Source organism: Tupaia chinensis, unplaced genomic scaffold (assembly GCF_000334495.1).
Source record: "Tupaia chinensis unplaced genomic scaffold, TupChi_1.0 Scaffold000346_1, whole genome shotgun sequence".
Taxonomy (NCBI): domain Eukaryota; kingdom Metazoa; phylum Chordata; class Mammalia; order Scandentia; family Tupaiidae; genus Tupaia; species Tupaia belangeri.
This window is the reverse complement of record NW_006159840.1, coordinates 4,633,605-4,656,842: the sequence shown is the minus strand read 5'-3', so window position 1 is coordinate 4,656,842 and position 23,238 is coordinate 4,633,605.

The window sequence follows — 23,238 nt, the reverse complement described above, 5'->3', positions numbered from 1 at the left end:
CACCTGGGTTCCCGTTGCCGTGTCTTTTCCTCCTTTTTAGCAGTCTTCTAGGTGAGAATTCTCTCTAATCACCAGTGACGGTTGGTGCTGTGACTCTCTGCAGCCACGCCACACTCCCTAGAGCGATCCCTCACGATTTCAGAGGCTTGTGAGCATCAGGGCTGCCTCGAGGAGGTAAATCTCACAGACATATGGCCTGTTTGCCACCTGAGGCAGAAGAACTATATCTTCCATTTTTACTCTCATAAAACATGTTTTGGGACCCAGACATTTTTGATGCATAAATCTTGGGCACTGAAAGTTCAATCTTGTTCTCTTGACTCTGGAGTTATTTCAGGCCATATGCCACTGCCAATATTTCCAGTACAACAAGTGAGGTGAGAGAGGTTGGTGGGCAGGACGAAGGGAGCTTGGAAGTCCATGCCTAGGGAAAATTCTTATTTTCTACACTGAATATTTGTGTTGCTTATGTCAGAAATTAATTACCAAGGAATCGACTCCCCTGTGCAAAGACAGAGACCACAGCATCTGTGGGTCACGATATCATGGTTGGAAAGTGCCAGGACTGGAATCCTGTTCCCAACAACCCTCGGTGTTGCTTGTAGTTGTTCAACTTCTGCTGGAAAATATCCAGACAGAAAGAATGTACTCAGGTCAGCTCCTTCCTGTTAAAGAGATACACTGCCTTCTAAAAATATTTTTCTTTGGTGGAAATAAAATCTGCCCCTCTTCAACTTTCATTTCTCCAGAAAACAAGGAATGAACTCTGAGAACCTAAAACATTCTTGATAAAAATATAATGTGGTGATAAGAAAAAAGGAAATGTCTCAAGGAAATAAAACTCACAAATGGTGTCTTAACTTGGAATCTCACTCATAATGAATATCGATGTCACCTAATAAGGAGGTGTACCCTTTAAGGCACTGTTGGGAGAAATCGAGGGAGAAGGAATCATCTCGTACCAAGTCCACATTAGCGCAGGTGCAGCATCCAAGTCAAGCTTACTCAGCAGAGGGCCAGCGGTAAGGGGGTCTGACTCTCTTCTCCCCAAGGTTCACCATCAAGTCTGCTGCCATTACTTCCCTTGATTTTCATTTTAGGTCACTATTATTTCAAACATTGAAGTTACTTGGAAAATTGGTCTTCAGTCCAACTCCTTAAAACTGTCTTTTCCTTCTTCTCTCAGCCACTGACACTTCCTTTTACTTCTCCATCTCAGTTGGGTAAAATGGAAATACCCATAAAGATACCCTTAGGTCAGAGGGGCATGGAGATTAAGGCAACTGGATTCCACAAAGCTAACTATGCAGTTCAAGTCGCAGACCCAGCGACTTAAAAAAATACATTGGCCACATATGCATATATGCTCAAAAAATCGAGAGGAGAGTGGAAGAGGAGGAACTGCAGGGTGTGGCCATCCCTGAGGGGCAATGCTTTCTCTCTCCTCCCAGTGAGCACACAACAAACACCAAGAAAAGATAAGTCATGGGTCCCAATAAGAGATGCAAGTCTCCCCAAGCACTAAATGGTAAGAGAATAAGACAACGTCTAGGATCTAGAGACTTTCTTTTACTCCAGCTGTCTGAACTGCAGTTGTCTGGCCACAACATAGGGGAAGCCTGTCCCTCCTCAGCAGCTGCTTCTTTGCAGAACCTGAAAGAATGACCGAGATGAGCTCTTCATTCCCTCCTTCTAAGACATCTGATGCTTAAAGACTCTGTCCTCTTCATGCATGCAAAAGGGCATCCTCTGTAGGTTTACAATGAAAAACGTGGGAAACAAAGATTTAGAAATAAGTTAGAGTACTACAAGCCAGGACTCAAGCCTGGCACCTCTAGCATCGGATCCTTACCACGCGGGACTGGTTAGAATGCAGAATCTCACAGCGTCCCCAGGCCTCCTGAACCAGATCTGTAGGGCAGAGTCCACTAATCTGTATCCTAGCAGCCTGACAGGGGCTCCAACATCCCTTCTAATGTGACAGCCTCTGCTCTGGGCCAGAGGACAATTGCAGAGAGACTTCTCAAGTAGAATCTAGACCGTGATTTCTTTAAAAGGCAAGAATTACAATTCTCAAATGCACAGGCTTTCCCAGTGGAGGGGGCTAGAATTAAAAGTGAGAAACCTCACCACAAATTGCAGAACTTTAAATTTAAATTCTCAGTCTTAATTTTATGATAACAAAACTTGCTGTCGTGGGAATAATAGGATGTGGTTAACTGCCCTCAATGGCAATGTTTCATCCTGGCTTGATGGGGCAATTTGGAAATATCATTAAGGAGACAAGCTGTACAATAGAGCACAGCAAAAGTGTGATTATCTTCGGAGATTAGATCCCAAACATCATGTGGCTTCTAAACGCGTGTCTCTTACCAATTTAAAACTCTCGGCCGATAGCCGTGTTTCCCACCTATGGTTTCAGACACAGAGACACACATATCTCCACACACACTTTTCGAAGGGCTTTCAAAGGTCTGAAAATCTTCAGTATTCCTAAAAGTCATTGCCTGATGCAGCCACTTTCCAAAATTAATATTGTATTTTTTCTTACTAAATTTAACAGAAACTAACAAGAGGAGGAAGAGAGAGAAGAAAAGAAACAGTTTAGAAAATAAGAGTACAAGGAAGTTAAAATTCACCCTGTTCCCATAATTCCGAGAAAAGCACTATCTCTTGTGGCTCACTCTTCTAGACAGGGAGCAAGATGAGAGGATGAGGGGTGCACGGGTCCCCACAGTGTAGAACTCAGAGTCACCACGGACATGCTGATCTCTGCTGTTCTTCACATTTGCAGTACACGACAGGGACATCTTTTAAGTTCATGCCTCAGTATGTAAACCACTGTTTCAAATTATTACACAAGGGTCCCGCTTCTACACGGGCATGTAGGCCGTGGTTTATTTACCAAACATTATCCGTTTTTGCTGTCGTAAACAATACTGTTTGGCTATACCCAGATGCATTCACAGGCCTGAGTGCTGTCCTTGGGAAATGGCACTAGAAATTTGATTTGTGGGCCAAGTGCTTCATTACTTTAAAGTTTTGAGGCATATCTCCAGACATCTCTTCAGAAGGTGGTACCAGAACCCACTCCCTCCTACTGGGTAAGGGCACTCTCCTTCCTTGAAACCCTTGCTACACCTGCTTCTAATGATGCTGGAATGTTTGGCATTTGAATGAACAAAACAGTCTCTTTTTAAATGCCTTTTATGCAATATAATTGTTTTTCCACCAGTTAAAGGGCATTTCTACTTCCCCTCTGGGTTCAAGTATTCATTCCTTATTATTCAAGTTGTTAAAGCCCTTGTTTCCTGAGGCCATTACTCTTTGTCATACATACTGAAATATCATTATACTTGTTTTTCCATTGGCCCTGTTTATGGTGTATTTTTTATTAGAAAAACTTGAAGTATTCTTATATCTTAAATACTAATTTTATTTTTCCTTTTGGTTTTTCACACTTCTCTGTTATTTCTTCATTTATTTATTTATTTTAGAGAGATTTTTGTTACAGGGCATGTGCACTCGCTGGAGAGACGGAGAGACAGAAAGCGAGAAACCACCTCCCAGGGGTATGGTCACATTGCAATACTTTCTCAGTTCTCCTCTCGAGATTTTGGGCACACAAACACACACACCAGTTTTAAGTTACCAGGTCTAGGACTTGAACCACAGTTGATTTCGTGGGAGACTAGCAATATAACCATTATGCCATCTGCTGGTCCCACTTCTCTGTTATTTTTAGAAGTCCTTTCCTAGTGCAAGTTCTCTTCCTTTTTTAAAAAAGTCTAAATCTTTGACCACCCATGATTTAATCTTATGACAGTGAATGCTATAGACTTGCTTCTTGCTCTAAAAAATAAAAGTTGACCAGACTTCCTGAATCAGAAACAGATACATTTACATTTTATTAAAGAAGGTATCTTTTCCTGTAATTATTTTGTATTGTGTATAAGTTTAGGCCCAAGCTTTCTATCTACATTCACAGACTAAAGGGGATGAAGGTTAGAAATCAGTCTGCCAGTCCTTACATGAGAATCACACTGTTTTATATACTCTGTATAGGACAACCCCACAGCCTGGTGGCTCAAACCTCAGCAGCTTGAAAACACACATGTGCTTGCATGTCCTTGACGGGATGGAGAAATGGAGAAAGGATTGCGGCATGACCACATCCCACTGGGGGTGTTCTTTCATTCTTTCTTTCTCTCTCTGTCTCCCTGTCTCTCTCGGGCAAGTTCATAAATTTTTTTCTGGCAATTAAATAAATAAACAAGTGAGTAAATAAATGAATGCCCTGTATATTTTATTTATTTTTTTATTATCATCATAATCTTATTTATATTACATTGGATTGCATATAACTTTACAGTGTATTACATTGCTTTTTCAAAAGGGAATGCCATACATGTCAGTCAATACTGAGGCATTAAAATCCCCACTTCATCATTCAATATGTTTTCATTGTTTTTCTCATTCATTATTATTATTATTATTCCAATTATGTTTTTAACCAGTCCATCACTATTTCTCATTTTGCTTGTAGAAAGACTTTACCCATCATGAAATACTTCTCGGACCAGTCCAGTTGAGAATACTACACATGTCATCATCAACAGGTAATAAGCCATATCTGTGTCCCACTAATGTCGTGCCTCTCTATTTGTTCTCTTGCTATCTTTCTCTATGCTCTTCTCTTCACCCCCATTCCACACTGTCTTATTCTCCTTAAGTACTTTCACTGCTTCTATGTCCTCCCATATTTCTCTCTCACATACTACATGTTTTAAATAGCTACACCATATATCTTACATATACCCAGATCTTTACCTCACCATTACTGCTCCTTTCAGAAACAGCCCAGTTATTTATTATTCATGACAGAAAGCACATATGTGTGCCCTAGAAAGAGAGACAGAAACTTCTGACAGGGTCTCATCACACCCCAGTCCTCTTTCTCAGACTCTGAAGCTCCTCTCAATCTGAGGCATCCATACGAAAGCCTGGACAGTTTTCAGGGCAGTCCAGGATGCCAGGTCTGCTCAGCCATGAGGCTTCCAGCACTGCAGGTCAGCTGGCTCCTGAGCAAGCCCTCTGGCTGGAGGAGCCGGTTGACTTTCACATCTATTTTTCAGGTAAAATTGAGGACTGTTTTATCAAAGTAAAAGTTCAGCTAATAGTTTATTTGGATTATACTGAACATTCTATAGAAGTAGAGCTCCGTTGAGGTTATCAGAGAAGCATTATATCATTTTGTTTCAGAAGATCCTGAAACAAAATTTAATGGGATATGGTCTTCCATACTGTTCTACAGCCAATTACAAATATACATAAAAGCTGTTGACTTTTTTGTATTAATTTTATACCTCCCCATCTGCCTGAAATCTCTACTTTTCTGGCTGATTTCTTATTTCTCTGCTTCACAATCATCTAATCTACTAATTAGAAAAATAATCGTACTGCTTCTGGCATCTACACGTCTTCATTTGCTCTTTGTCTAATTGCTGTGGTTGCTTTCCTGACTCCTGACTTTACAAGGAGGCTAATACGTCATCCTTGTGCAAAGCCGGCTTTGCTAATACGTCATCCTTGTGCAAAGCTGGCTTTGCTATACGTCATCATTGTGCAAAGCCGGCTTTGCTATACGTCATCATTGTGCAAAGTCGGCTTTGCTATACGTCATCATTGTGCAAAGCTGGCTTTCCACTCAGGTCGGCGGCTCTATTGGTGCTGTCGCTGATTTTGTCTTTCAGCATTTTGAAAAGTATCCTCTTCTTTTAAACATAGAGAACATACAGATTTTTCTCAAATGTTACTTTAGCATTTATTGAAAGGAGCATCTGACTTTTAAGGTTAATTTTATTAATTTATGATAGTGAAAGTCTTAGGATAGTTCACTGTAATCATCCATTTACTGGTAACCTCTTAAAAATTTAATTAAGGACTTCTACTTCAGTATTCACATGTAGAATTGCTGAGAGTTTTCTTTTGGGTGCTGATTTTGCAAAAATTTGAGCTTCAGTATTTTATTGAATTTACAAAAATAAATGAAATTTTATATTTTCTCTCTGATAAAACTTATGTAGGAAATATTTATCCTATAAAGATTTTGAAAAAAAAAAATCACCTGGGAAACCATCTGGGCTTGGCACAATTTTCTGTAAGGTTGGCTCCTTGACAATATTTTAAAATTTTTCGAAACATTTTGACTTATTTGAGCTTTCTACTTCTCCTTAAGTAGGTTTTATAATTCACATACTCTGAACTCAGTTTTACGTTTGTCCAGGCTTTAGTTTAGGATTGTACAGAATGCTTTAGATACTGAATTCCTGTACTCCTTTATTATTAATCATTTTTGTTTTTGGTTTTTGCTCTTTATTTTCCCTATGGAACCAGATGTTCTGTGTGTATATCCATTTTACTATCTTTATACCTTTTAACTCAATTGATTTCTTATTTTATTCAACTTGTTTTCTACTTCGGGTCCCCTGAGTAGAGCTGTGAGCATACATTGTAACTTTTATGTACTTTTTCTCATTATAATTATTTTCTACATAATCTGTTTTGCCTTGGTTTATCTTTCTTTTTCTTCTTGTTTTTTTTTTCTTTCATAAGTTTGTTTTCTGTTTGCTTTTTTCTTAGAAGTAGGATTTATGGCTGCTCAAAACATTGAAGATATTTTAATCATCTGTTCTCTTGGACTGGTGTTACAGATAACCCCCCGGTAGGCTGTACGAGACACCTGGCCCAGGCAACAGAAGAACCCACATGTCTCAGAGAATCTGATGTCCTTCAGGTGCAAGGTGCCTCCTGGCTGCGGAAAGGCCCCATTTCTCTTACATAGACTGCCCCTCTGGACCTCAGCAGGGCATCAGAAGTGCTGGGGATCAAGGTATGAAAGTGAGCTGGAGGCTGTGCTAGCCTGAGGCTGCAGCACAATCAGGTCCTAGCACTGGCCAGCTGTCCTGCCTCCCACCTCTCCTGAGTTCTACATTCTAGAAGCACCTCCTGCTGCCCATCACTGTCTCTCCTTCTTCCTGCCTCATCCACTCCAATGACGCTGCTGGACACACCTTCACCAAAATTGCTTGTTTGTTTTTTCCTGATACATCTTTACCCATATTTTAAAAATTATTTTCAACATCTCTGAGTCAAATTATTAGTAGGGGGAATGAGATGACACCTATTTTCCTCTTAAGTTTGTAGGTATTTCTATCCTTTCCTAGAATTTAAATCTATTGAGAAGTTTATGATTGGGTTATTTATTTATGTATTTATTTACTTATTCTACGTTTGCATGTCATCTGCTTCCTTCCTGAGGCAGTTTGTGGGGTTTGTTCTGAAATCTCCAAGTTTGAAAGTGTCACCACATTACATTTTTGTGTCAAAAAACTTCATCGCATTATTCCGAAATGTGAATTCCTTTAGCATACAAATGTTCATGTGCTTTATTTCAGAAGGCCTTGTTGGTTCCTATAAACAGCTTTTTAGCACAGGATTTGATTGTTGATCCCTGTGTCAGCATTTAAATCTCTATTGCCCGTATGCTAGGTCTCATTATTTCTCTGTCTTGTGTGATCTTGTTAGAAGAACCCCCTCTCCATCGAGTTCACATTCTGCTGGTTTCACTCTGCCAGTTCTAATTCATTTTTAAATGCTATAATATCATGAGTTTTCTACTTTTTATTTTCTTGACTACGTCAGTCTTGTAAAAATTATTATGCCACTGTCATCTAATTTCGTCAAGAATCTGTGTAGATTAATGCTTTTCTCCCTCCCTGGGAGAGGGGATTTGTCATCTGTCATCTGTAGGCCCTTTACATTTGTTTCTTTTTAACATAGAATTATTGAAACTGCGTCATCTGAGTTTTGTTTTTCTGCTTTGTTTCCTCACCTTTGAGGGGGAATATCACCTGCCCTGCTATTTGCCTGAACAGAGTGGCTTTCCAAATCCTCCTCCGACCTCTCACCAAGGGCCTTTGGGTCTTCCCTGCACTCTTTGCTAGGATGACCAGATTCTGAGGCTGTGCATTTTCTGCCCTCCTGTGCAGTTGTCTGCAGGATGGGAAAGCATGGAGAGACAGAAATGGCGGAGGTCTAGCAGTCTTTACTTCTGCAGTTTTCTCAGAAGTGACTCAGCTCCCTGGGTCTTCTCCTGGGCGAGGGTGGCCTCATATCCCGGCATGGCCATGCATATGAATGACTTGCTCTGCTTCTCTACTTTGAAACTGGAAAGCTGCTGGTCACAAAAGAAATCAGTGATGCCCCAAATTTTGCAGGCATTTTATTCTGTCAGTCAGTGTTTTTTCTCCAGTTCCTCTCATCTGAAGCTGTGAAGGTTTGCTGGAGACCAGCCCTCCTCATTTGGAGGCAGTGTTGAGGAACTAACACACTGTTACATTTGGTAGTAGTTGTCATCTCCCACCTGTGTTCTGCCCCCGTCCTGTGGTCCCCATCTCTCCCTCCTAGCAGGAATCCCCTGGGCTGACCCAGAACCACACGATGGCAAGTGCACGTAGATGCTTGCCACTCACCTCCACTTGGGGTCAGAATTCACTCTGCTTCCTCCAGCTTTCATGCTCTGAAGATTTTAGACTGTGAGGAATTTCACAAGGTCTTCATATTAATTTCTGAGGACATTATTTTTGTGTGTTGAACAGAAGAGTCAGAGGAGTTTGCAAATATGTAATTTAGCTGACATCTTTTCCAGAAGTTCTTGTCATATTCATTTAAATGAACTCGGGGTAGCAGATTTGACTCCCTCATATATAATTTGAATATATGCATGACCATGCTAATCACTTATCTCCAGGGGTTCTTTAATATAAATATGTGACACCTTCTCTAAAGGCAGTTTAGAAAGTACTGCAAAAACAATTCATTTGGCTGAAAATCTAAAAATTAAAACAGGTAGAAACCTAGGTTGCTTTTTTTCTTAATTGTGCATAGACACCATTCCCATGTTGTCCTATAATGTCTAACAATTATATTCAGATAATTGGATTTGCTTTCAGCACTTGCGTAGGAGATTTGAAACATGTTTCTGAAAATAATTGAAATTGTTCTTAATACAAGATTTAGCCTTAATTATGTACATATATTTACACCACCCTTATTATTGCCATCAACACAGGAACCTGTCACTTCCTACCTGTACAGAAAGATGCAGAACAAAGGCTGAAAGATTAGACCACGATGTTTCTGCTCTGTTCACTTCAAAACAGTTTTCAACTTGCCGGCTATAGGGTCGCTTATGTGTGTGTGATCCTTTCTGATCACTATTTTTATATAGACGCATGCTTCAAAAACATGAAGTGCATAATTGTGCAGGGCATCAAAGAGATATTGGCCTGACTTTGCAGACTGTTGAACATTTTCCCCAGGAACTAATCAGCCTCCCAAACCATGTCTCCTAAAGCTCCCTCCAAGTCCCCCTTCCTCCATGTATGACAAATTCAATAAGATGATCAAATTAATGCCTTGTTTCTTTCTCTAAAAGTTGAGATCGAAATAGACAGACTTTAATAGCAGCATTAATTTGGTGTGCTCTGGGAGATTAATGCCAGTGAGTCTTGCTTTGCATGGACCACAGCAATTAGGCTAAAGGGTTATGAGCAGAACACCCAGGCAAGAAAGGTATCGAAGAGCATAGGTGCCTAATGTCCCCTCCGAAGGAGCACGCACAGACATTCTCATCCTGCTCTGGGCTCAGAAGGTGGCCCAACCCACCCATTGCCTCAACTCAGTTTCTCAAATACGGAGGAAGTGATACTTACTCGTAGTGGATCAGGCCAATTTAAGGTTTAGCAGGACTATAGCCATTTTGGAATTAAGAAAGTCCTCTGAGGAGAACAAGCTGAGCAGGTGCTGAACCATAGGGAGATCTGTTTGAGGAATGGTCAGGTAGGAAACCAGGAATAGGTATTTGAGGTGAAACAGGAATCAGGGTCATTGATCAGGGGAAGCAGCTCACTCTGACTAAAGGGAGAAATGCTCTACTTTGTACATGCTTGTATCTTGTGCCTATAAATACCAAAAACATGTTGTGCTTCCCAAGACAGTTTGGTGGTCTTTGTTGACTGCCTCCCTGTAACCCAGTAACAGAAATAAACTCCCTTCTTCTCCATCTTCTCCTTCTCATTTCATTGACTGTGAGAAACAGTCAGAAATAATTGCTGGCAACAATAAAAATGATACAAATATAAATTATATAACTTACAGAAAAGATATTTAAAGCATTGGATTAAAGCAAAACCTGGAGCTCAATGAAATGGTGTTTTAATGCTCCCTCTCTCTTGCTCTCTCTACATATATACGTGAGATAAACATTATATACAGAAATAAAAGCACAAAACTAAAAGCATTCATGCTGAAGAAGTTATGTTTAGAAGCCGTTCCATCTAAGTACTCATGGGCTCAGGTCAGTGCTAAAGTGATGCAGGCAACGTAATGACTTGAGCCCCGCAAACCTGTATACGAGTGTTTATCCTTTCTCTTGGGCCAGCTCCATGGCTAGCTGGTTAAGGTAGCCAAATATCACATGTCATCATCGCAGTAAGTGCCCTGGACCCAGCCACTCCAGAAACATGCCAGGTGTGTGTGTGTGTGTGTGTGTGTGTGTGTGTGTGCGTGTGTGTGTGCTCAAAATCCTGAAAGAAGGAAGAGATAGAGAAGAAATTGTGTCATGATCATTCTCTATGGGGGTGGGGAGTTCTTCTCTCCCTCTCGCTTGCTCTCTGTCTCTTTCTGGCAAGCACACATACCCCGTAGAAAAGAAAAGAAATATCTTTTCTCTCTTAGTGCTCCTTTGGGCTTTGAAATCTGTGGCTATGCATGGAGTACAATGATGAATTCTAAGGAGTTGGGCTACTTTATACTTGTGTCTGATCACTATATCTGAGTGGCTTTCACAAGAAGAAGGTTGAAATTTCAAAAACAAAAGCAAATCTGTAAACACACATCTGCTGAGGTGTTCTTAGCAGGACCTAGTTTCCCCTTACATGTCTAGAACGTTTTATAGTTTGCAAATGTAGGCCTGATGATGCCCCATATCTTTAGTTGTGCGTAGTGTCATCCAAACCCCAGGCAAGGCTGGGCGTGGCTAGTGCTATTGCTCCAACACAACAACGAAGCTCACAGCACAGTACATGGGAGGCTGGAGAAACTGCACAGGTCTCCTGGCTACAGGCTCCTGCCTCATTCCACCAAATGTCACAATCAGTCCTGGTTGCAAACTACATCTAGGAAAGCTTCCCAATAGCTTCCCAGACCTAAGAACAGCAAGTGTAATCTATACTCTCTCTCTCTCCCTTGATCTCATCTAATACTCTCCTTTAAATACCAAGGTATTAGCAGATAAACCATGTGGAAATGGGTAAGTAGATGAATTGCTTCTTGTACTGCATTATAGGAGGGATTGGAATGGATTAAAATTTCATCATTTATCTTCCCCAGCCTCCAAACCCCAATGTTATTTTTACCATTTTAGTATTTAAGCCAAGCGGATATGCTTTCATGACTTAGACTCTTTGGCTATACAATCCATTTGCTTTATCCATTATACTTTCCAAATGATTGATGCAGTACAAATACATAATAAAAACTAATAATTGCATAGGAAAAAGTAAACCCTTCCCTGTTAAAGCTACACAAAAAGTGGAATACAGTAAACATATTTGAGCAATCTTACTTATACGTTTTTTGATTAACATGGTAGAATCACCGGATTTTGCCAGGATAGAAGCCTAATTCGATTGGCTGATTGAGTTGTACACTCAGCCTTGAAGGAGGCCATCTGTGTTCATGCTGAGCTTCATATGGACTTCTCTCCCCTGGCTTCTTATTCAGTGAAAAATGCGGCAGGATGGCATCCTCACCAGAGTCCTTTAGGCAAAATGACTTCTTCAGTGTATGAAAAACGGAACTCCCTTTCCTCTGCTACTCTAGGGTAAAGACAGTTTAGAGAAGTCAATGGGTGCCAGACCACTGGACATATGTGAATATTATTCAGAGTTTAAGACATTCTCAGATTGGAAAGTAGAGATAGAAGAAGTCTCTCTTTTCCAGTATTCCCTCTTAAAATTCCCCCAAGACTAATGAGTCATACAAACAGAAAATGTTTGCCTTTTTCCCCCCAAGACAGAATGAAAGTAGAGAATAGCAAGTGTTTACATGTTGACATTCTGATTTATTATTGATGAGAAAATAATTTTAGGTAAACTTGCTGTTTTCAGAGAATATAGCACACACAAAAGAATTCAGCCAAATGTAGACTTAAAATACGTGCAGAGAACAGTAGGTACTACAGCGATCTAGACATGGAGTTCTGGTTCCGTGACAGCCATGCTCCATGCTGTACTGCAGCAGGAGGCTCACCAATTTTTTAAAAAATCTACTTATTTATTTCTTCCATGAGACAGAGATAGAGACTGAGAGAGATAGCATGAGCCCCAAAAGGGCCTTCACGTGGCAGTCCAGGCTCAGCCAGCCTGGAGTCCAGGCATACATGCTCTGGTACAAGCAGGTGGATGTGAGAAACACACCTGGCACCTCTCCTTCAGGCCCTGCATCTCAGAGCATGGCATCACTGCTGTGCCACCAGCTGCCCCAAAATAAATTAAGATCACCATTATTCTTGCCTTGTATCTTCTTTATTTGTCCTTTGATTTAGTTCTAAATGTTTTCTGCGACCGTAAAGCCCAGGGTTCTCAGATGGGAAGAAAGCATTCCACACTGATTCTCCAGGGCAGTCATTCTACTCTTAGCCCCGGGTTGGTTCATTGTGTCCATTCTGCACACAGAGGTGTTATGGTTAGATCCTCGTTCCATTTCTTCAGAGCCTATCTTAATTTCTAAAGGCAAATGTGAAAACTCCTATTTGGATGTGTTTCAGAGCCACGTCTCCTACTAACTTGACTAAGATCTGCAGAGAGGGGCTAGGGAAGAGGTCTCACCGAGAGTGTCAGTGGGAACTTGTTTGACTGGCAAGGAAAAGAGCTCTGACGGAAGCAGGTAAAAGGTTGTCTTTGCTTTTGTACCACTTTATGTTATGTCGCTGCCCAGTCATTTTAAGTTTTCCTTTTGTTAAGAAAATTACTTCCTTTCCTAAAATTCTTGAGAAATCATTCCCAAGGAGAAAGAAAATTAAAAGCTTCCTTCCTTCTTAAGCACATTCACTGTCAAGTATTTTATAGTTTGGTAGACTCGCCACTCAGTCTACAATTTGCCTGATTCATCAACGTTCATTTCAAGTGTCTGCAAAGTTTGTGTATTTTCAGAAGGAGGCATATATTTTTAAAGCAACCTGCAACAACAAAAGAAAATCACCTATGTCTATAAATATAGCTTCTGTTGCTGTCACAGGTGTAGTGACAGAAAGAAGAGAAATCATTCCTTTTTACTCCTGCCAGAAGAGTTCCAAGGTGCAAACATTCCTTTACAAACTTATAGCAAGTCACACAATTGCTCCAATTGCTATGCTTGCGCCCAAACAGTGAGTTCCTGTGGCACCTGCAAATGAAGGCACTGAGGAAACGTCTCTCCAAAACTCAGGAGCAGCCCACTTCACACTCCTGAGATGAAGAGCTTTTCTTGATTTCTTCTGTCACACTGAAACCTGGAGAGGCAGAATGACTGGAAGAGAGAAGGCCAGCTAAGGGTAGAAGCCAAAGCTCCCAGGTACCATACTTTGTTGTAGTTAAAGAAGTAGGTGTATGTGCTCACACAGGGTTACTTCCGGCCCTGAATTTGCAAAGGCACAAAAAAGAAGCCATTGATTCGGTGGCTTGGTGAGATCCAGAGTTATTGCTAGATTTGTTATATGGGGGTGAGTTCAACCAGTAGCTAAATTTAGAGAGTTCTTGTGCACTAATTAAGCCTTTACGACCTGCCACAAGCATACTTTGTTCGAATAACTTCTTATTTAAGAATTTATCTCACTACGTAGTCATATAGCCAAAACAGTTCAAATAAATATGAACAATGCATAAAACACTGGTGAGATGTCTCCAATTAAATAGCCCAGGCATTAATGCTGTCTTCCAAGTTAGAGATGTCTGCAATTAGGTAGGCTTGCTGGGTCTGCTCTTAAGGCTTACTGCCTAATTTCCCTTAGTAATCTGAACTTTTAATTCACAAATATTGAGACATGGTGAAAGAAATATTCCTACATATTAAGAGTCAGTACAAAAAAAGAAGAAAAAGAAGAGCAAAATCATTTAACGAGCACAAAAATGGAAAAGTATCTGGTGATGATCATGTCTGTGGTAATATCTTGGACTGCACTAATAGCCAATGTATTCATGATGGGAAAATTCATTACGTATGTTGTAAAGAGATACAGTGATTAAATGTAAAAAAGAAAAAAAGTAAGAAAATGAAAGGAAAAAAACTAAAAGGGTCAGTTGACAGCATAGGGGAAAAGAAATTGTTTAAACTGAACATCAAAGTGGCAGCGCCATGAGTTCCCCTTTCAAGCCCAAAAAACTGGCAAGAGCGAATCCATTGAAACAGTGTTCAGCAATAAGTAAACATCAGCACTGCACAGCACTGCAATACATATATTAAGAAACCTCTATCAGTTAACCTGACATGTTTAAAATAAATTGTTTATTGTCGTATGTTGTAAAGAGATACAGTGATTAAATGTAAAAAAGAAAAAAAGTAAGAAAATGAAAGGAAAAAAACTAAAAGGGTCAGTTGACAGCATAGGGGAAAAGAAATTGTTTAAACTGAACATCAAAGTGGCAGCGCCATGAGTTCCCCTTTCAAGCCCAAAAAACTGGCAAGAGCGAATCCATTGAAACAGTGTTCAGCAATAAGTAAACATCAGCACTGCACAGCACTGCAATACATATATTAAGAAACCTCTATCAGTTAACCTGACATGTTTAAAATAAATTGTTTATTGTTACTATTTTTGGAGAGTTTTTTGCTATAGGGTGCATGTGCTCCCTGGAATGATAGAGAGAGATCAAGAGACAGAAAGCGAGAAATCATCCCCCCAAGGGGGGATGGCCATGTCATAATCCCTTCTCCTCCATTCTCCTCTCAGGATCTTGGGCACGCATGCACTCGTGCTGGGCATGAATTTAAGCTGCCGGGTCCAGGACTCGAACTGTGGTTGGCTACGTGAGAGTCCAGTGACATAGCCATTATGCCACTGCTGACCCCTTACTATTTGTATACATTAATCACTGTACATCATTACAGATTGCAAAATGAGTTTTTCCAACATAAATACACTGTATACTGGTGCAGTTTACAATATTTTATTTTTTAGGGAGATTTTTGCTATAGGGCATGTGGTTCACCAGAGAGACTAAGAGAGAAAGCAAGAAATCATCCCCCAGGGGAGCTGGCCACATTGTCATCCCTTCTCCTCTAGTTTCCTCTCAGAATTTCAGATTTGCATGCACACACACATGCCTGGCGTGAGTTTCAGGCTGCTGGGTCTGGGACTGGAACGACAGTTGGCCATGTGGGAGTCCAATGCCTTAACCATGACACCACTCTCTGGGCCCCAAGGTAAAGAGTTTCATACACATTATCCTCAACAGATGATTTAGTGAGACAACGCAGATGCTGAGAGGGGACATGGTAGACCCCTTTCAGTAAGACGTAGGTGCCTCTCAGAGATGCACGTGGGCTTTTGTGTGTGGGCATACTCAGAAATAAAAGCAAGCCCCTGCTGGGGGGCGGGGGAGCCTGAGGTGGCCCCAGGAGGGCTGTAATTAATGGTAATTATTCTAAGGTGGCCAAGTGCTCAGATACTACTTCTTCTTATACTTTTCTGTATTTTTTAATAAGCATGCCATAAGTATTGAAAAATAAGGTTATTATTTCACTATGATAAAAATAATCAGTATAAGAAATATTCTCTTCTAGCAAAATTGGGTTGAATGTACATCTTTTTATCTTTTTAAATGTAACACAGAATCAAATGTCGGAAATAGAAAATCATCCCATAGCCAAAAATACCCACATCTTTAGGGCAAGAAAAGCAGACGTCTCCAGACTTCTGTGATAGCACCAGGAGTTATTTGAAGCGTACCTAAGAGTACATGGAGTGTCAACTATTCTGGTCACTAAGAGAGGGTCACACACTGATGTTCTAACAAAGCACACCCACGGCTGACGGCAGCAGCTGTGCACGTACACAGTTCCAGGAAGAAAGCAGTAACACGCGTTCATGCACACAGACACACAGAGACGAGCCTTCACCAAGCTGCGGAGGTCTGGGGCCAGCAGGTGGTGTGGTGGTTAAGGTGCGGGACTCCCACATGGTTGATGCATTTCGAGTCCCAGATCTGGCAGCTTACTTTCTCACCCACCCCTGGTGTCTCTCTCTGGTAAGTACATGTGTCCTATAGTAAATTTAAAATAATAATAATAATAATAAATAAAATGAAATGAGTAATTCTTTTATAAAAATAGAGATGTCGAGATCTGTATAGAAAGCACTGGTACAGGGGCCAGTGGGTGGTGTGGTGGTTAAGGTGTTGACCTCAAATGGCCAACTGCATGGTTCAAATGTGGGACCCAGCATCTTGAAAACCATGCCAGTGCATGTGCACGCACGCATGCCCAAAATCACGAGAGAAGAATGCAGAAGAGATTGCAGCATGGCCGCCCCCTTGGGGGATGATTTCTCACTTTCCCTTTCTCTCACTCTCTCTGTCTCTCTCCAGCAAGTACACACACCTTATGGGAAAATTAAAAACAAACAAGAAAACCTCTTCAAGAAACGAGGACCATAGCCTTCCATCCTCGTTCCCAGATGCGATTCTGAGCTTTCACAGGCTGCCACTCGCATATCCGTACCCTTGCAGGTGGGATCAAAATCGGTGATTTTCAAACCCGGCAGTTGAACAGAGGTGTTTAAAGAGATTTACAAGTTTTCTGTCTAAGTAAAAATTTACTATCTTAAAAAATGGAAATATTACAAAGAACATGTATAGAACAGCTCACTTACTAAATGCAGCACCCTGGAAGCAGTAACACAGCAGCTTGTACCGACCGGTGACTCGGTTTTTCTAGAGTTCAGGCATCACTTTAAGGAATATTTTCCTGTGATTATATTCTAAGTCCTTGTACCAGTGCCTATGTGGTTGTGAGCCATAACACAAGCTCTCTGCCCAGGAGGGTCCCGAGTTCACTACCCGGAGCCACTCAATGCATGGGCATGGTGTGCAGAGCCATTCTGCCACCACAGACTGACAGAGGATATCTGCACGAAGACTTGCTCTCCTCCTCTCGTGGTTTCTCTGTTTCATGGAAGAAATACATTTTTAAGAAACATTTTTTTCAGAGTTTTTTGCTATAGGGCACATGTACTCACCAGATAGATAGAGAGACAGAAACAAAAAATCAACCCCTGAGGGGATGGCCATGCCACAATCTTTTCTCTTCCATTCTCCTCTCAGGGTTTTGAGCACACACACACACGTACCCTGAGTGAAGCCTCGGGGTCCAGGATTCAAACCACAGTCACCCATGTGGGCGTCCAGTGACATAACCATTACACTATCTGCTGGTTCCAAATAATTTTTTTTTCTTTTTTTTAAAGAGAGATATTTTTGCTATAGGGTGCATGTGCTTGCCAGAGAGACAGAAAGACAGAAAGCATGAAATCACCCTCATTCCCGGCGAGGGGATGGCCATGTCACAATCCCTTCCCCATTCTCTCAGATTTTGGGCACCCACACACACACACACACGCGTGCACCTGGTGTGATTTTTTTTTTTTGAGAGATTTTTGCTGTGGGGGACATGCACTCACCAGAAAGACAGAGACAGAGAGACAGAAAGCGAGAAATCACTCCCTGGGGGGATGGCCACGCCACAATCCCTTCTCCTCCATTCTTCTCTTGGGATCTTGGGCACACACACATGTGCCCGGTGTGAGTTTAAGCCACTGGATCCAGGACTTGAACTGAGGTTGGCTACATGGGAGTTCAGCGACATAGCCGTTACGCTAACTGCTGGTCACCTGGCATGATTTTTTAAGCTGCCAGGTCTGGTACTTGAACTGTGGTTGGTCATGTGAGAGTCCAGTGACATCACCATGACACCATCTGCTGGTCCTCCAAATAAACTTTTTTAAAAAGTCCATATTACAATACCGTTATTGGAAAGCCTTAACCCTGTATTTGACATGTGGTTTCTCTTTGTTATTTCAGATAAGTAACAATGCCCAAAAGTGCACTGCATACCCCAGAGTGCCAGGCATGTCCAATGGCAGCTCTGGTCCACACTCCATGGCACGACACGGCATTTCAGTGACAGCAAACGTACCTTGTGTGCCACATTCAGACTTCCAGGACTCAGAGTCAATGTGGTGACTTCAAATAAGAGTCTTCAGAAACCAAGGAGCACACTTTGCACACCTGGCACTTCCGCTCAGGTGTTAGTAGTGGGAAAAGGACTCAGTTGCTTAACAAATCAAATTCATGTGGATGATTTAAACTGCCAGCAGATACTGACACATAGGCACTCAGGTATCTGTGATTTAAAAAATAAGAGTATCAGAAAGCAATGAAATGCTTGATGGCTAATTTCTGCTAATATGAAAGTTTCGACTGAGAAGAAAAAAAAAAAAAAACAGACCATTGGCTTTCTCCAATTTGAGCTTTTTCTAGTTTAGAAATGTAGTTTTTGGATACTGTGTTTCTTGCTGTAAGATCAACTTTTAATGTTCAGATTTGGAGGTTTTGGTCCAGAAGCTTGCCCTCGACTGTGGCCTGGCGCCGGCTGCCCCATGGCTCTCGCGGCAGGACGTGCACGTACAGGTCTGGGCTGATTTCCTGGATACCTTCACTTCCCCAGCGTAGACAAATTCAGCCCAACCCTCCGCAGCAGACATCTGTCTGCACCACTGAGTTTGCCCCGTGCACTGTGATGAGGAGCGGTCAGTGCACAGCTTCAGGTGGAGCACGCTGTCCTGCCCCAACCTCACTGCACACTGGCCAGTACAGCGCATGAAGAGAAAAGCCCCGCTGCATTTGGGTGACCTGGAAGAGAAAATGACTGTAGGATAACCGAATCCTAGAATTTACTTTCTGCAATGCTTGGGGTTTCACACCCCTTGAAGAATACGTTAGTTTTAGAACTAGCAAACTTGACTGTTCTGTCAAAGCTAGTAACAACACAAATATGACTGTACTGGAAGGAAGAAAAAGTAAAAAGAAGAGAGGAATATTGAAATAGCCTTAGCTTTTCAGAGCGAAATTAATGTCAAACGCTTATCATGTTATTTCCCTGGGGGGCTGCGGGGATACTTGAATTCAACAAGTATCTTTTCTGTTCCTACTATGTGCAGGGACTGGACTGGGTGGGTCTCAGGAATATGGGGACAAGAGAGACAGATGGCATACATCTCCTCCCGGAGCAAGAAAGGTGGCAGAGAAGACACTGACAATCACAGTGGCAGGTGTCCTGCCCACTACAAGGGCAGAGCTGCAGAGCAGGACCACAGCGAGGGGCTGGCCCTGGCGAGGGCATGATGGGGTGGGCGCCAGGGAAGTGACAGTCAGGCACAGACCAGAAAGAGAGTGCTCGAATGTTAAAGGGAGATAGGGAGATTATTTCCAACACGGGGAAGTGGACATTGGAACATCCAGTAAAAAGGCAGGATGGTAAATTTGTAAGCCAGACCACTGGAGCCGAAAATGTACCAGGACAGGAGGTGGATGCTAAGCTCACAGCTGAAGAGAGGATTCTGGTTTAGATGCAAATAAGTAGGTGCATTTGCAGTCTACTTTCTAAAACTCTCTCCTTGAGTTTCATATTTCAAAGGAAAAGTTTGTGAACCAAATCTTAAAAGGGAAAAATGTATCTCTCTAGGGAATTTCTCAAAGACTACTGAAAAAGTGAAATTTAAAGCTCCTTATAATCTCCAAAGAATTACAGCATATCATTTCCAAAGCTGAAGTCAATGGTAATTTTTGAATCACTCTTCATCTGAGACATTGAAACAGCACAGTTCACCTGCATTAATTTCAATTATCTTAAATTTCAGAAACAACTGGACACAATAATTTGAGGAAACTCTCTTAAACTAAGATATAGTCACCATATCTTCTAAGCTGATTAAAACGATTGGCAACTGCTGCATATTCCAAAGCACTCCTTGGATGGTTGTGAGTTCACTGCATCTTAAAAGTGCATATATTTTGCATATTAATACGTGAATACCCCAGAACTTGATTAACAACTCTTAAAAACTAAGAGATGCTACTTATTTTTTCTATCATGTATGTCACTTTCAAAATTGCCTTACGTGGTAAGCTAGTACAAAGTGTGAACCAATTCTGCTTAATTTTTTCCTACAGATTTTGACATGATGTTAAACATTTAATGATTACTTTTTTGAGAATGATGATGAAATTAAGTACTAAAATCATAACAAATCTGAACCACAGTTACTCAAAAAAGCCACTTTCAGCAAAGAATAACAAACGTAAAAGGAGCCAGGGAATCTGTGCGAAGTGGGGTAGTAACATAATTAGCAACTGATATCGACAATGGTCATTTTCAAACGTTAGCCAATAGAAGTACATTTGCACATCCCCAACAAGGTGGAAATATGCTCAATAATCCACAGAACCACAGATTGCTCTGCTTAACTTCTCACGTGCTACATTTCTAAAGGAATTGTATGTTGTTTTCATGCAGTCAGTGAAGGCTCTCAAATTTCAGAAACCCACCAGGAGGCTAGTAGAACTACTTCAAATGTGAACTCTAGAATTTGAAAGCAAGATGGTACTTCTGTTTCCATTTTGCAAGTCTTCCTGATAGAACATGTACAGATTAAGCCACACAAATATCCACACACACCCAAAGGAAATAACTATGTGAATAGTAGACCAGGAAGTTGGAGGAATACCTACGTATCTCAAAGTAGACACCACCAAACTGAGCAAGAAATAATATGAGAGGATTTCAAAAACAGTGAGAGAAAATGGAATTTAAGTAGGAGTTTACTTCGGTACAAAAAATGTAAAAAACCATACTTCTTAAAAGTTTATTTCTTCCATGAATGAGTGAGAGAGCGAAAGAGACAGCACCCCCAGCAGAGTCTTGAAGCCGCGATTCACACCCAGCTCTCAACCAGCCTTCAATCTGGGTACACATATGTCTGGTGTGCTCAAGGAAGCCTCTGGACTCAAACCAGAAGATAGCGCCCTCAAGCACGGACAAGAGACCATGTGGGAAAATAATTGCTATGAAAATTATACTTCAGATAGAGAATGCTGCATGAGGGCAAATAGCAAACAGATCAGCTAAGGAGCTGGGAAATCAGATGGAAACACTGTCCCAGGCTGTAGCAGGATAGACTAGAGAGGATCTCACAGAGAAAAGATTAAGAAAAACCAGAAATAGATTTATCCCATTACAATAACAGAAAGTTGAGAGGAAGAGAAAACAAAAGAAACAGTGATTATAGTTTTTTCCAATATTCAGAACAAAATTTCAGATCTCAAGACTTTTGAGTTTCACATAGGAAGAGAAGGATAGTTCACACCAAGGTATTAGAGTAAAATTTAAGAAAAACAAGCGTGGATGGATGGATAGATAGATGACTGATAGAGACTGATCAGCAGTCAGGCAGGCAGGCCAATAGACAGATGGACAAACAAATGTGATGGATAGTAGAGACAGACAGGCAGACAGAGATCTGCACGCATATGCTTATAAGACGGCAGAAAACTTCTTGACATCAGACTACCTCTAGCCATACTAAAGCATGAAGCTAACAAAATATTATTTGCAAAAATTTAATAGCTGAACAAAAGAAGCCCATAAGCTCCGAAACTCCGTTTTGAGTAGCAGCAATAACACCTCTTCCCAATCATTCATGGTTTTTCGCCCACATCCAGTTCCTTGTCAGATCTCTTCATTCTGCCTCCAGGGAATCTCTTCAGTATTATTCTCGGTTCTGTTTCCAATGCTCAAGCCCCATTTTATACCCAGGTAGCAACTTCCCTAGCCAATCAATTGCAAGAGACTCCTAGCTGTTTCTCCTGCACCCAGTTTCATACCCTCTGAAGTGTCCTCAGAATTGTCTTTTCTCTCAATCTATTTTTAGTATCCTTCAGCATTACTCTTTGACCCTGCTCTAATAGATCTACTGAACCTGCTAGAAGTAACACATCTCTTTCTCTCTTATTCTCCCAGGGGACTATCTACTTCTGGGTTACATCGGGTGTAATTGACCTCATATTACAACTCTTCGTTTAAATGTCCAAATCCCAACCGCATTGCAAACCCCCAATGAACACTGCTAGGCTTAACTCAATTTTGGATTTAGTAAAGGTAAATTAATTCCTTCCGTTTTTTAGCAGAGTTGGTGCTCAATCCTTCTGAATGGCAACATGTCTATGAAAGACACCCTGAATTTTCCTGTTCAGGGTATTTATCTCCATTAAGTCCTATGCAGAGATAAGAGTGTTTCTGTAATAAACAAGGCCCAGTGCAGTTAAAACAAAAAACCTGCTGGGTGGTCATTCATTTGCATGCAGGGGACATGAGAACATGGCAAAGGAGAGCTGTAAATCGCCGGAGAGCTGGGTGACAGGCCTCTCAGAAGGCCTGGCTCAGAATTATTAATTAAAGCTTCCTCAAGGATGGTTTGTTTGCACATCAGTCGAGCTAAGCCACACTGGTATCCTTGTAAATAATAAGACAGCCCGATTAGGCCTAGTCATTAATTAAGTGTCTTTGCTGTGAATAAACAGTGAGATCTTTCAGTCTGAGGGGGCCTATGGCACCGTGATAAATATGCACTGCTGACACTTCTGCACATAGTTTGACATCTTCATCAGTTACCAGAGCTCCCTCCCCAGGGACGCACAGCTCCTGCCACGGAGAGATGACACTCTTGCCACATACGGACCCCAAAGTTATGTCACACGTGAGTTTACAAATAATCCGAATTGGGAACAAAAGGAAAAATTGTTTGAGCCCTTACCTGTGACCCTCACTGTCACATTTCATTGTCAGAGCACAGCCATGTGTTTTGGGTACACCACTTTGTACAAAAATAATACAGTGCTTTTATTTTGATGAGAATGTATAAGTCCATTACTTCAAAAAAAATTATCTGGGGTGCAGTAACAGATGTTTCTAAAAGCGCAGGTTATTTTCTACTTTTTAAAGATTGGTTCAGCAAATGCCCTCACACCAAAGAAGAGGGGAACCGGCATGCATTGCATTTATGCTATTCAAAAAAGTCTGTGT